This window comes from Manis javanica, chromosome 1 (assembly GCF_040802235.1).
Source record: "Manis javanica isolate MJ-LG chromosome 1, MJ_LKY, whole genome shotgun sequence".
Lineage (NCBI taxonomy): Eukaryota > Metazoa > Chordata > Mammalia > Pholidota > Manidae > Manis > Manis javanica.
Genome location: NC_133156.1, coordinates 104,006,892 through 104,016,974, shown reverse-complemented (window position 1 = coordinate 104,016,974; position 10,083 = coordinate 104,006,892). Strand labels below are relative to the sequence as shown.

Below are 10,083 nucleotides of genomic sequence, written 5' to 3'. Positions count from 1 at the left end.
TTAGTGGGAAATTTCCAGAACTTAAGGGCATCATAAGGTGGGACTAAAGCATGGACCCTAGGAACAAGGTGTTTGCTGGGGTTGGTTTAGCTGCTCACAAAGCCATCGTGAGCTCATGTTCTTTCTGTCTTTCTACTACATCATCCCTAGAACATTGCCTTTTGTCCTCATGTCTGTGGACTCATGGATGCAAGAGGTCTGCTGCAGGTCCAAACATCATGTCTACACTCATGGCAGGAAAGAGGGCACATCTTTTTCATCTTATCAGAAAAGCAAAAACCTTCTCTGAAATACTAGAAGACCCCTTATATTTCATTGCTTAAAACTGTCACATGGTCACCCCTGGTTGCAAAGGAGATAGGAAAGTGGGTATTTATCTAGGAACCTTGCTAATCTGATCAAAATTGGAGTTCCATTTAAAGGAAAGACAGGGGGAATGAGCACTGGGTAGGCAAAGAACCGTGTCTTCTGTAGGTGCTTAGCCTACTGAGTAGCAGCAAGGTCCAGTAGGGAAAAATAAAAACTACCTAGGTATGTCAAACAGAGGGAGTTCAATTCAGGGACCTGGTTGTTCAACAAGAAGTGTTAGAAGGGCCAAAGGATAAAAAGAGGAAAATGAGGTTATCCAGGCATTAGAAGTTTCAGGAAGTCATTACACCCACTAGGCTGTAGCTCAGAGAAACATATGGTGTTACTCCAAACTCAGGGTTGCCAGACTCCTGGACTGCAGGCATACCTGCTGCTGCCCCCACCTTGCAGCACACCAGAAGCTTGTGCTCCCATTGACGCTGCAGAAGCTGGGAAGACCAAGCACCTCCACCCTGAGAGTGCTGCTGCCATGAGCTCCCAACCTGTGAGCACCAGGCAGCCAAAGCTGCTGTCACTACTGTGCAGGACCCCAGGGGTGATCCCCTGCCTGCTGCTGTTACTGCCCTGGTGTCACCAGGAGCAGAAATAACAAAAAGATACTGTTTCCCTACTTTCCTCCTTCCAGTCTCCTGCCAGTGCCTGCCTTGGCAGGACCTAGCTAGAACCCAGTTGGTGTAGGGATTGACCTGGGAAGTGTTTGCAGGCTTCCAGCCCCTATGATATAGAGAGGAGCACAGCTGGCCAGAATGGCATGCACAAATGATGGCCTCTAGGCATCACCCTGCAGTGTTGTGAGGAGGCGGGGGCTGATGCTGGCAGGTTTGTGAGGAGCATGGATGTGCACCACCCGCGGGCTGCACTGACTGCGTGAGGAAATGGAGGGACAGGTGAAGAGTAACCCAACTTCAAACACTTACATAATAGGATGTCCAGAAATAACTCTGTTAATTGTGTGTCTAAAAAACTAGCTTTAAATCAAAAGATTCTTTCATTTTGTTCTGCTCTAGATGACCAGAAAATGACAACAAACAGATTTTTTAAAAATGCCTGCCATGAACACTGTCTTGTGTTTGATGTCATTCAAGAGTAGAGAGAAGGACAAGGACCTCTCTTGAAGATGGTTCAGACCAAAGGATCTCTGTCAGTGAGCAAACTCTGTTGGAAAATAGCCTCACAATTTTCTAGCAGCAGGTTTGATAAGGCCACTGGGGAAGAAATCACAGTAGGCTGCTTATGGTCATATTTCCACTTTAATGTCAGTTGTGACTACAAATCTAGGACTCTGGTTCACCATGATAGTGAATTCCTGCCCATAGGGAGATATGCACAGATCTGGGCTGGAGAGGCATTAACTTGGGGGACAATTAGAACATCTAGTTTCAGGGCATGAGTGGACAGAAGAGCTTGTCTCCCCATGTTCGGCTATATTCAGCTATTAGGAAACCCAGGGCTTGAAATGTCATCTGGGAGCAGGATGAAGGGTGAGTGTGTAGGCATATAGGTCAGGCACCTCGGGTAAGCAACCTCAAGGGTTCCTTTCTGTACTCTGGGCCACTCTTAAAAGCTCACTTGGAAAATCCGAGAACCAGGCACAGAGCCAAGATGGAAAATTGCTATGGGCTGGAACAAGGGCCCAGAACTGCTCTTTGGGACAAGACAGGAAGGGCAAGGCAGGAGTGCATCATATTAACAATGACCCTTTACGTTTGTGGAGCTACAAGTGCTTTTCTATAATCTCGACAGTTAATCTCACCTGGTAGTCACTTGCTCTGCGAGTTAGGTGTCTCAGTTATTTGTATGGTTGTGTCACAGATGCGCCCAGACTGCGTGCTTGTACTTCTAGAGTGGCCCAGTTACTCAGCTGGCCATCGGAGCTGACTGGGAGCTCGGCAGGACTGATGGCCCAGAACATCTACAGGTGGCCTCTCCATGTGACTTGGGCTCCTCAGAAAATGGCAGCTGGGTCCCAAGAGGGACCTGAAAGCAAGCTCTCTGAGAGACCATGTAGATCAATACTCCTTATGATCTAGCCTTGGCAGATAGACTGTCACTTCCTTTAAATTCCATTGGTCAAGCAAGTCACTGAGGACAACTCAGATTTGACAGGGAGGAAATCAGACTGCCCCACAGGGGGAGGAGTAGCAGGGAACTTGGGGCTCTCTCTGCTACAGGGAGTATTATGAGCCTCATCTGATTTTTTTAGATAAAAATAAGTGGTTTGAAGTCATCTAGTAGGTGCAAGAACTGGATTTAGTTAGAATGTGAGTTTGCTCTCTCATTATATATAGACATATACATTTTTATTACATATATAATATAATATATATCTATATATATCTATATATAATTTATTCAAAGATACACAAACTTATATAATTAAAAAATATATATAAATACATAATTTTTATAAGAATATTGTGTGTGTGTGTGTGTGTGTGTGTGTGTGTGTATGCTCTGTGCACAACACCTCATGACTTCATGGTCATTTGGAGAGTGTAGAATCCTCTGAGTGAGCTGGTCCCTCTTCTGACTATCTTTTTCTGTTGCAGTGATTTCCCACACTCCCACTCAAGACAAAGAGGCCCCTTTGTATAAACGAGAGGGCCAGCCATTCCAGGTCCCAGATGCAAAAGGGGGGCAGCAGCCCTTTCTGAAATCCTGAGAATTAGAGTTAAGTCCTCCCAGGATCTGGAGCCAGCTTCCTGACATGGCTCCTAAAGCCTGCTCTCTTAAATATTAGACCTGGAGGGGGCCTGGGAAGATCCTGCATCTTTCTGAGAGATGGGAGGGAGTTGCCTCAGGGACCACCACTAAGTCTGAGATGGGACCAGGTCTGGGGTGATCCCAGCTCTAACCCAGCTGGCTGCCCTCTTCAGGAGCACGGCTGTGGGACCTCTGAACACTAGGGCACCCTTTCCTTCCATGCTTTCTTGGACACTCTCTCTCCAGCCACAGTCCCACATGTGGGAAGCAGTAGAGAGAACGCCAAGGGTAGGAAGGATGGCAAAGGTTTCTAGTGAGGGTTAATGGCAGCTTAATATTTATTGAAAGTTTTGCACTATGTTGTTGCCCTGGCTCTGCAGATAACATCCTTAGTTTGTCTCCAGGGGCAACTCCGTGGTGTGCTTTTCAAAAGTTAGCCCCTCTGATGCTTGGGCTCGCCACCCCTCACCCCACACCCATTTTATTCATGTACATGTGTATCTGATTCAGTCAAAGGGAACATGATGTTAGGATCCTTTGGAGAATGCTTTTGTGTTCAGTAGTTTTTATGAGCATATTGTCTTTGCTTCTGAATTCAACTAGTTGACTAAATTTTTTCTGGAAAACAGAACCACAACTTTGGTTTGTTCCACAGTTCATTTAAACAAAAAAAAGGGGGAATGTTTAGTTTTAGGTTGGCAGCTCAGCAAATTATAGAAGAGTAGTTTGCTGTGGTTTGGGGTTTGCTTTGCAAATCCCTGGTGGAGGCACAGCTGTTGGAACATGGCAGAAGGGGATTTCTGAAGGAGAAGAGGCAGGTGGCTTGGCTTGGGGAGGGCAGAGGAGGAGGTCTTCAGAGAAACAGTCTAAAAAAGCAGAATGTAAGGTTGCCCCTGTTAACATAAGGGCTTCAAGGCCAAAGGGCAGAGGGAACATTTAAGAAAAAGATACACACTTGTAATGAATGTAAGTTAGCTGTTTGAAACCTGAAATGGTCTAGAGCTATATTATTACTTATTTGTTGCCCCGTATTTTTCCAGGAAGCCTTTGGGAACAAAGCAAAGTCATCTGCTTTGGAACGTTGAAGGACCAATACGTGGTTTCCTCTGAGGTTCTCATGCTGCTGCTCTGGGGTGTGGCTGGGACCTCAGGATTCATAAATGTACCTCAGGTGATTCTGAAATGTAGCCAAGTTTAAAGGCCACTGGCTTAAGTGACATATAAGAATGAGACATGCAAAAGGCCGAAGAGCTTAGCAAGAAATAGATGAGAAAATTAGGATAGTGGGGAAATATAAGTGGGAGAGAAAAAAGTGGAAGCCAGGAGAGAGATGGTACCATTAAGATTTCATGTCTGCACAAAAAATGTGAACAAATGTTTCTTCAGGGAAGTCCCACCAGCCCTGGTCCAGAGACTGTAGAAAAATTTCTCTGGTGATTCACCATAAACAGTGGCTTCTATGCAGTTTAGCAAAGATCTTTAAAGACAGAAGCCCGCCATCTTCAGTTCTGAAAGAGAAGCTTCCCCATGTGCTCAACTGACTGAGTTTTTAAATCAGTTGCGCACATAGGACCACTTCAGGACACACACTGAGCTATGCTGATCCCAGACTAGTTGAACCTCCAGATACTAATCTAAATTTGAGTGACTACAAATTCTGGCTTGGATAATTATGCCTTGAGCTTCAAAGGTGGAGTACAGTGCTGTAGTGAAGAGTTAACCTTCTTATTTCAGATTCTAGTGCCACTTACAGACCGTGTGATCCTGGCCACAATACTTAACATCATCAAGTCTCAGTTCTCTCATCTCTGAAATGAGTAGAATCATGGTACATGGCAACTATGGTTATGATGCTATTATGATGATTAAAGGAAATAATCCACATAAATAATTTGGAATATTGCCAGCCATGCAAAATGTTAAAAAAATGTTACCTATTAATAATTTTGTTATCTCCTCTCACTGATGAGGCCAAACACAGGTTTTCTCATATGGAATTTTTTCAAAGCAAAGACTGATTAAAATGAAAGTTCAGACAGTCTTAGGTGACCTCTCCTGGTTTACTCAGTCAGCCTGGGGTGAGACCTAGGCCCTGGTTTCTTTGGAAAACTCCTCGGATGATTCTAGCACGCAGCCAGGCTGAGAAGCAGTCTTGGTGTCTCATTGTGTTTTACTCGCTCTCACAGGAGTTTCCCGGACACTTCTTGCAGAAATCTTGTCTTCAGGCTTATCTCAGGTTCACTTTGAAACCGCTCTTATTCCAAATGATTGTCCTTTTGCTTTTATAATTTGGATTTTTGCTCAGAGTAAACCTGGATTATTACTTCTATTTAAATGTTTTTATGTTTCTAATCACCATTTTTCCTGATTTTCAGAAGCCATGTTCATTTGATTCCCCGCCCAGAGATGAATATTGCAAATATTACAGTAATCCAACATTTTATCTCTCTATGTGCATATAAAATATCAGTTTTAAAATTGCAAAATTAGTGTTGAAATTTGCTTAACTTTACGTCATAGGCACAGTCTCAGATGCTAGGGATTTTTGGAAGTGTGATGATTGTTCCTTGTTCCAGATGAGGATGTATCTCACGGTGTCTCACCATTCTCTTGTCGGGAGTATTTCTATCCTCAGCGCTGTTGGCTTCCTGGGGTTGCTGGAACAAAATGCCAAGGACTGGATAGCTTAAGACAACAAAAATCTATTCTCTCATGGCTCTGGAGGCTGCAATCTGGGTGCAGGTATGTTTGGCTCCTTCTGGAGGCTCTGAGGGAGAATCTCTTTCTTGCTGCTCTCCTGGCTTCTAGGATTAGCCCTGCTTTTTTGACAGTCCTTGGCTTATAGACTCTTCACTCAGATATCTGTCTCGATTTTCACATGGTGTACTCTCTGTGTACTTGTGTATCTCTGCGTCCCAATTTCCCTCGTCCTGTAAGGCACCTGTCACTGGGTTAGAGTCCACCCTAAGCCAGCATGGCCTCATTCTCACTTGACTGTATGCAAGGACCTTATTCTAAATAAGACCACACTCCCAGGTACAGGGGCTTAGACTTGAACGTTGTTTGGGGTGACACAATTCAACCAGTACATCAGCCATTTGTTAATTCCACCCATCTCTTTTTAAGAGACAGGTAAAGGTTTTGAACTTCCCGTTGCATCTTTGTCTCAGCCCCCCTATTGCTTCCTGTGCCGCCATGAATTCACACAGGTGTGGAGAAAGCCCTGCCAAGGATAAAAATGGAGCAAAGGGGCCCTATCCCTCCTCTCCAGATACCAACCTTCCCTGGAGCAAGCAGGGTGCCTGCCTCTGGGAAGTCCAGGAGGGGCCAGATGAGGTGGGGGGGTGGCGACAGGTGGTGGAGGGAGCTGGGCAGGGGGCTTCCTGCAGCTGCTCGGGGGCAGCTGTTCTCCTCACCGGGGAGTTCTGTGAGTGGGGCCTGCCTGGCATGTCACAGCCTCTCCATGAGGTGTAGAATGCCAGATGCCTGGTCAAATCTGTCAATTCTATTGAGTAAATGTTCTGCAGGAGTGGGGACTGGGGTATGGAATCACCAAACTGGCTGTTTGTAGTGACTGCTTGGTTTAGACAAGAGTGGACCCAAATGTACCCACAGTTCCTCTGTCAGCTGGATGGTCGGGTCCAGGGATAGGCCTACAAGCCAAAGCCCACTCACTGCCTGCTTTGTACAGGCGACTAGGTATGGGCTTTACAAATGAACATTTGTAGTTAATTTGATGGTAGGGGGCACTAACTGTGAAGCCCAAGAGAGGAAAATGTTATCACCCCCATGAAATAAATTTCATTCTTTCATTATTAGACCTCTATTATAAAAATATCATATGCAATAATTATTATCATATTTTGAATTTCATCAACAAAAAGTTTCTGGAAATTTGTTTTCTATTTTGTTATGGAAGCCTCAATTTTGTCTCTAGGCCTGAAAAGTCTAAAATCTTCACTGTCTGTCAAGTAATCTCAGACACCAGCGTACAACAGAAAGCCTGCAGAGCTTTTACAAGCAGACTTCTGGGCCCCTACTCCTGGAGTTTCTGATTCAGTAAGTATGGGGTAGGGCCCAGTGATTTGCATTTCTAACAAGTTCCCAGATGCTGTTGGGCTGGGAGCCACCCTCTGAGAACTACAGTCTGTCAAGTCAACAATAAATTAATAAATATTTATCTAGGAGGTGACATGCCATAATGCTCACAAGAATAGGTGGAAGAGTCAGAGGTGGGCTGTTGCCTAATTCTGCTGCTAACTTTAAGATCTTGGGCATGCTATTTCTGTGTCTTGAACCTTCATTTCCTCTTTGTAAAATGGAGATAACGAAAGTGCTTACTTCACAAGGGTTATGAAGGCTTACATGATATCAAGCTTGTCAAGTTCTTAGCACACATTAGCTATTTTTTCAGCCCTTGCCCTCAATATACAGTTTGGGGCCATCGAAATGATACTAACTTTAGTGAACAGTACTGAGTGGTAAGGGCTGTGAACAGGAAGATCAGAGGAGCAATCTGGGAGGACTTCCTGTAGGAAGTGAGGTATGAGCTGAACATGTGTGAAGGCTGGGAAGGCAAATGGGACACCTAATGGGGACTTGGAGATGGGAATGAGATCAGAGTGTTTTTTGGACAGAGAGGACTTGAGACTATCCAGTGAGTAGAAAGAGCTGCCAAGTGGCATAGGAAACAGGGGAATTGTTGTGTGAACTCTGGGGTCCAGTGAGAATCTCATAGTGCAGTGTGTGGCGGCAAGGGCCTTGGAGTCCCAGAAACTGCTCTTGGGATTTGGTTAAAATTGGGAGCTTGGGGAAGCTGAAATGTCCTGCCTGCTTCTCAGTCCCCAATTCTACTTGTTGGGGCTGCACAGCGGGTGGGCCTCATCCCCATGTCTCCATTCTGTTTACCCCACAAGCATTCCTGTCATCTGGTAAGAACTGCTGCCTGGCAGAGAAGGCTTGGGAAGTTTGCTCTGTCTTCTAAGAAACAGGAAGTCATTATTTGCCCAAAGCAAACAAACTCACAAACTGCAGGGTTCACTTTCAGTCCAAAATTGCAGTCCCAGGAGGTGTGTGTGTGGACTGAGGACATGGGGACCCAGGCAAAGAATCCTTTCCCTCCCTTCTTCCCTGGCCAAATAAACAACTGCCCTCATTTCACAGCCGTGACTTGCAGGAAGTCCAAGGTAAGTCCCCTGACAATGTATAGACGCTAAGCTGAGTTTTCTTCCCCAGACGGATACATTCCCAAGTGGGGCTCTTCTTCCCATGACATCAGCAAAACCAGTTCCATTATTCCTGGAATTGGAGGATGATTAACCTTCTACATACCCCCTTTCTCTCCTGCACCCAGAGGGCAGAAGGGAACAAGCATTTACTGGGAGCCCACTGTATGCCTGTGTGTGGCACCAGCATTGCTGGGGCTCTTTCATTTAAGTCTTGGGCCAACCCTGTCTAACGGGCAGCACTGTCTGCATGTTACAGATGGGAAAACACCAAGGCACTGAAGGGAGGGTCGCTTTGCTCATGTCACCGAACAGAACTGCCATTTGAATTCATGTCTGGCCAATTGTACATGTGCTCAAAGCCACAGGCTCCTCAATTACTTTTAGAACCCCTGCTAATGCCCTTTCTCTCTCCTTGACTTTCTTTTTTTTTTGTCTTGATTCTTCAAGAATGGGGCTTACAGCTTTTCTGCAGCATGCACAGTTCATGCCGCTAATGGAAAAGCCCTGTCCTACTTATGCAGGGCTGTAGGAGAGATCTTGGAGACAGTGGTGGCTCCTGAAGAACATCCCCAAACATAAAGGACACAAACAGTAAACCAATGAGATCCCCTATTTATCTTATTCTGGTGACACAGTGCATGAGCAGGCTGAGAGGGACAATGAAAAGACATTTCTAATTTTCTGGTTGAGAGGGGAAGCCTTGTGCCTAACCTGTGCCTATATAAACCGTGTGTTCCAAGTGTCATTTCTAAACCATAGAGCACAGTGGACTCTGGAGTTGGAATGCTGGAGGCCAGACTTTACCAATTACCAGCTGGTACCAAAAGGCACCTCAGTTTCTTCATCTGTAAAATGGGGGCACTAAAAATTGTATCTGACTGGCAGTAAGTGCTTACAAAAGTGGCTGGCACTCTGGAGCCACGGGAATACAGGATGGGTCCCTGGAAGGCAGCCAGTTCGGGAGTGCAGGCCGCTTCTCTGGCTCCAGGCCCCAAACCTGCACCAGCTGGGTGTGACCTCAGTAAGGCCCAATCTTTCTTCCTGACAGACGCTTGGATGATTGTAGTGAAGTCCCTTGAGCCAAGCCTTTGAAATATTTAAGTACGTGTATTCTAACCAATTCATTATTAATGAACCATAGTCTTCAACATTGTATCCGTTTCTTTATCCAGGGCTTAAGAAGAAAAGCAGGGACTACAACTAAGATCGACAGAAAAAAAGACCAGATCTCTTTGGTACATGTCCTCCCAGCCTGTATAACCAAGTCCCTGCCCTGCCAGCTTCTCCACCTTCTCTGTTCCTTCTCCAGGGCCCCATGACAAGTGACTCTGGAAGGGACTGTTTGCGCTGAGCCTGGCTGAGGGCTTCAGGTGTCCTCTGCTGCAGGGAGGGCCTAGTGGGGCGGGGAGTTCCCTGTACTGGCAGCTGTGCCCGGGAGACTGGGGAGGGATTTCCTTACCTCTACCTAAAGATTTTTTTAGGTCACAAAGAGAATGCTTATAATTCTACGAGAAGCTGGGTCTTCAAAATGCCACTCCTGGTCAGTAGCAATGATCACAGCATTGACAACGATTGTAATTTTGAGTGCTCACTGCTTCTCAAGCACGTTGCTAAATGCCTTCAAGTATCCGTGAGGTCTTTCTTCTGCAATAGAGAACCCAGCTGCAGCAGAAGCTGTTGGTGCCCACCTGTACCGATCAGCCCCTCATTTTCATGAACACCACCAGCTGCTGGCTCCTGTAGTCTTTGCCTGAGAGCCGCAGAAGCCCACTCTGCCTGTGCT

General features: G+C 45.8%; 1 long non-coding RNA gene across 1 annotated transcript; it reads left to right on the top strand.

The window, feature by feature from the left end:
• Positions 1 to 5,561: 5,561 nt before the first annotated feature.
• LOC140848793 (uncharacterized) lies at positions 5,562 to 9,624 on the top strand. Its single transcript, XR_012129935.1, has 3 exons — positions 5,562 to 5,814; positions 7,010 to 7,131; positions 9,473 to 9,624. It is a non-coding gene; the product is annotated as an uncharacterized lncRNA (long non-coding RNA).
• Positions 9,625 to 10,083: the final 459 nt, after the last annotated feature.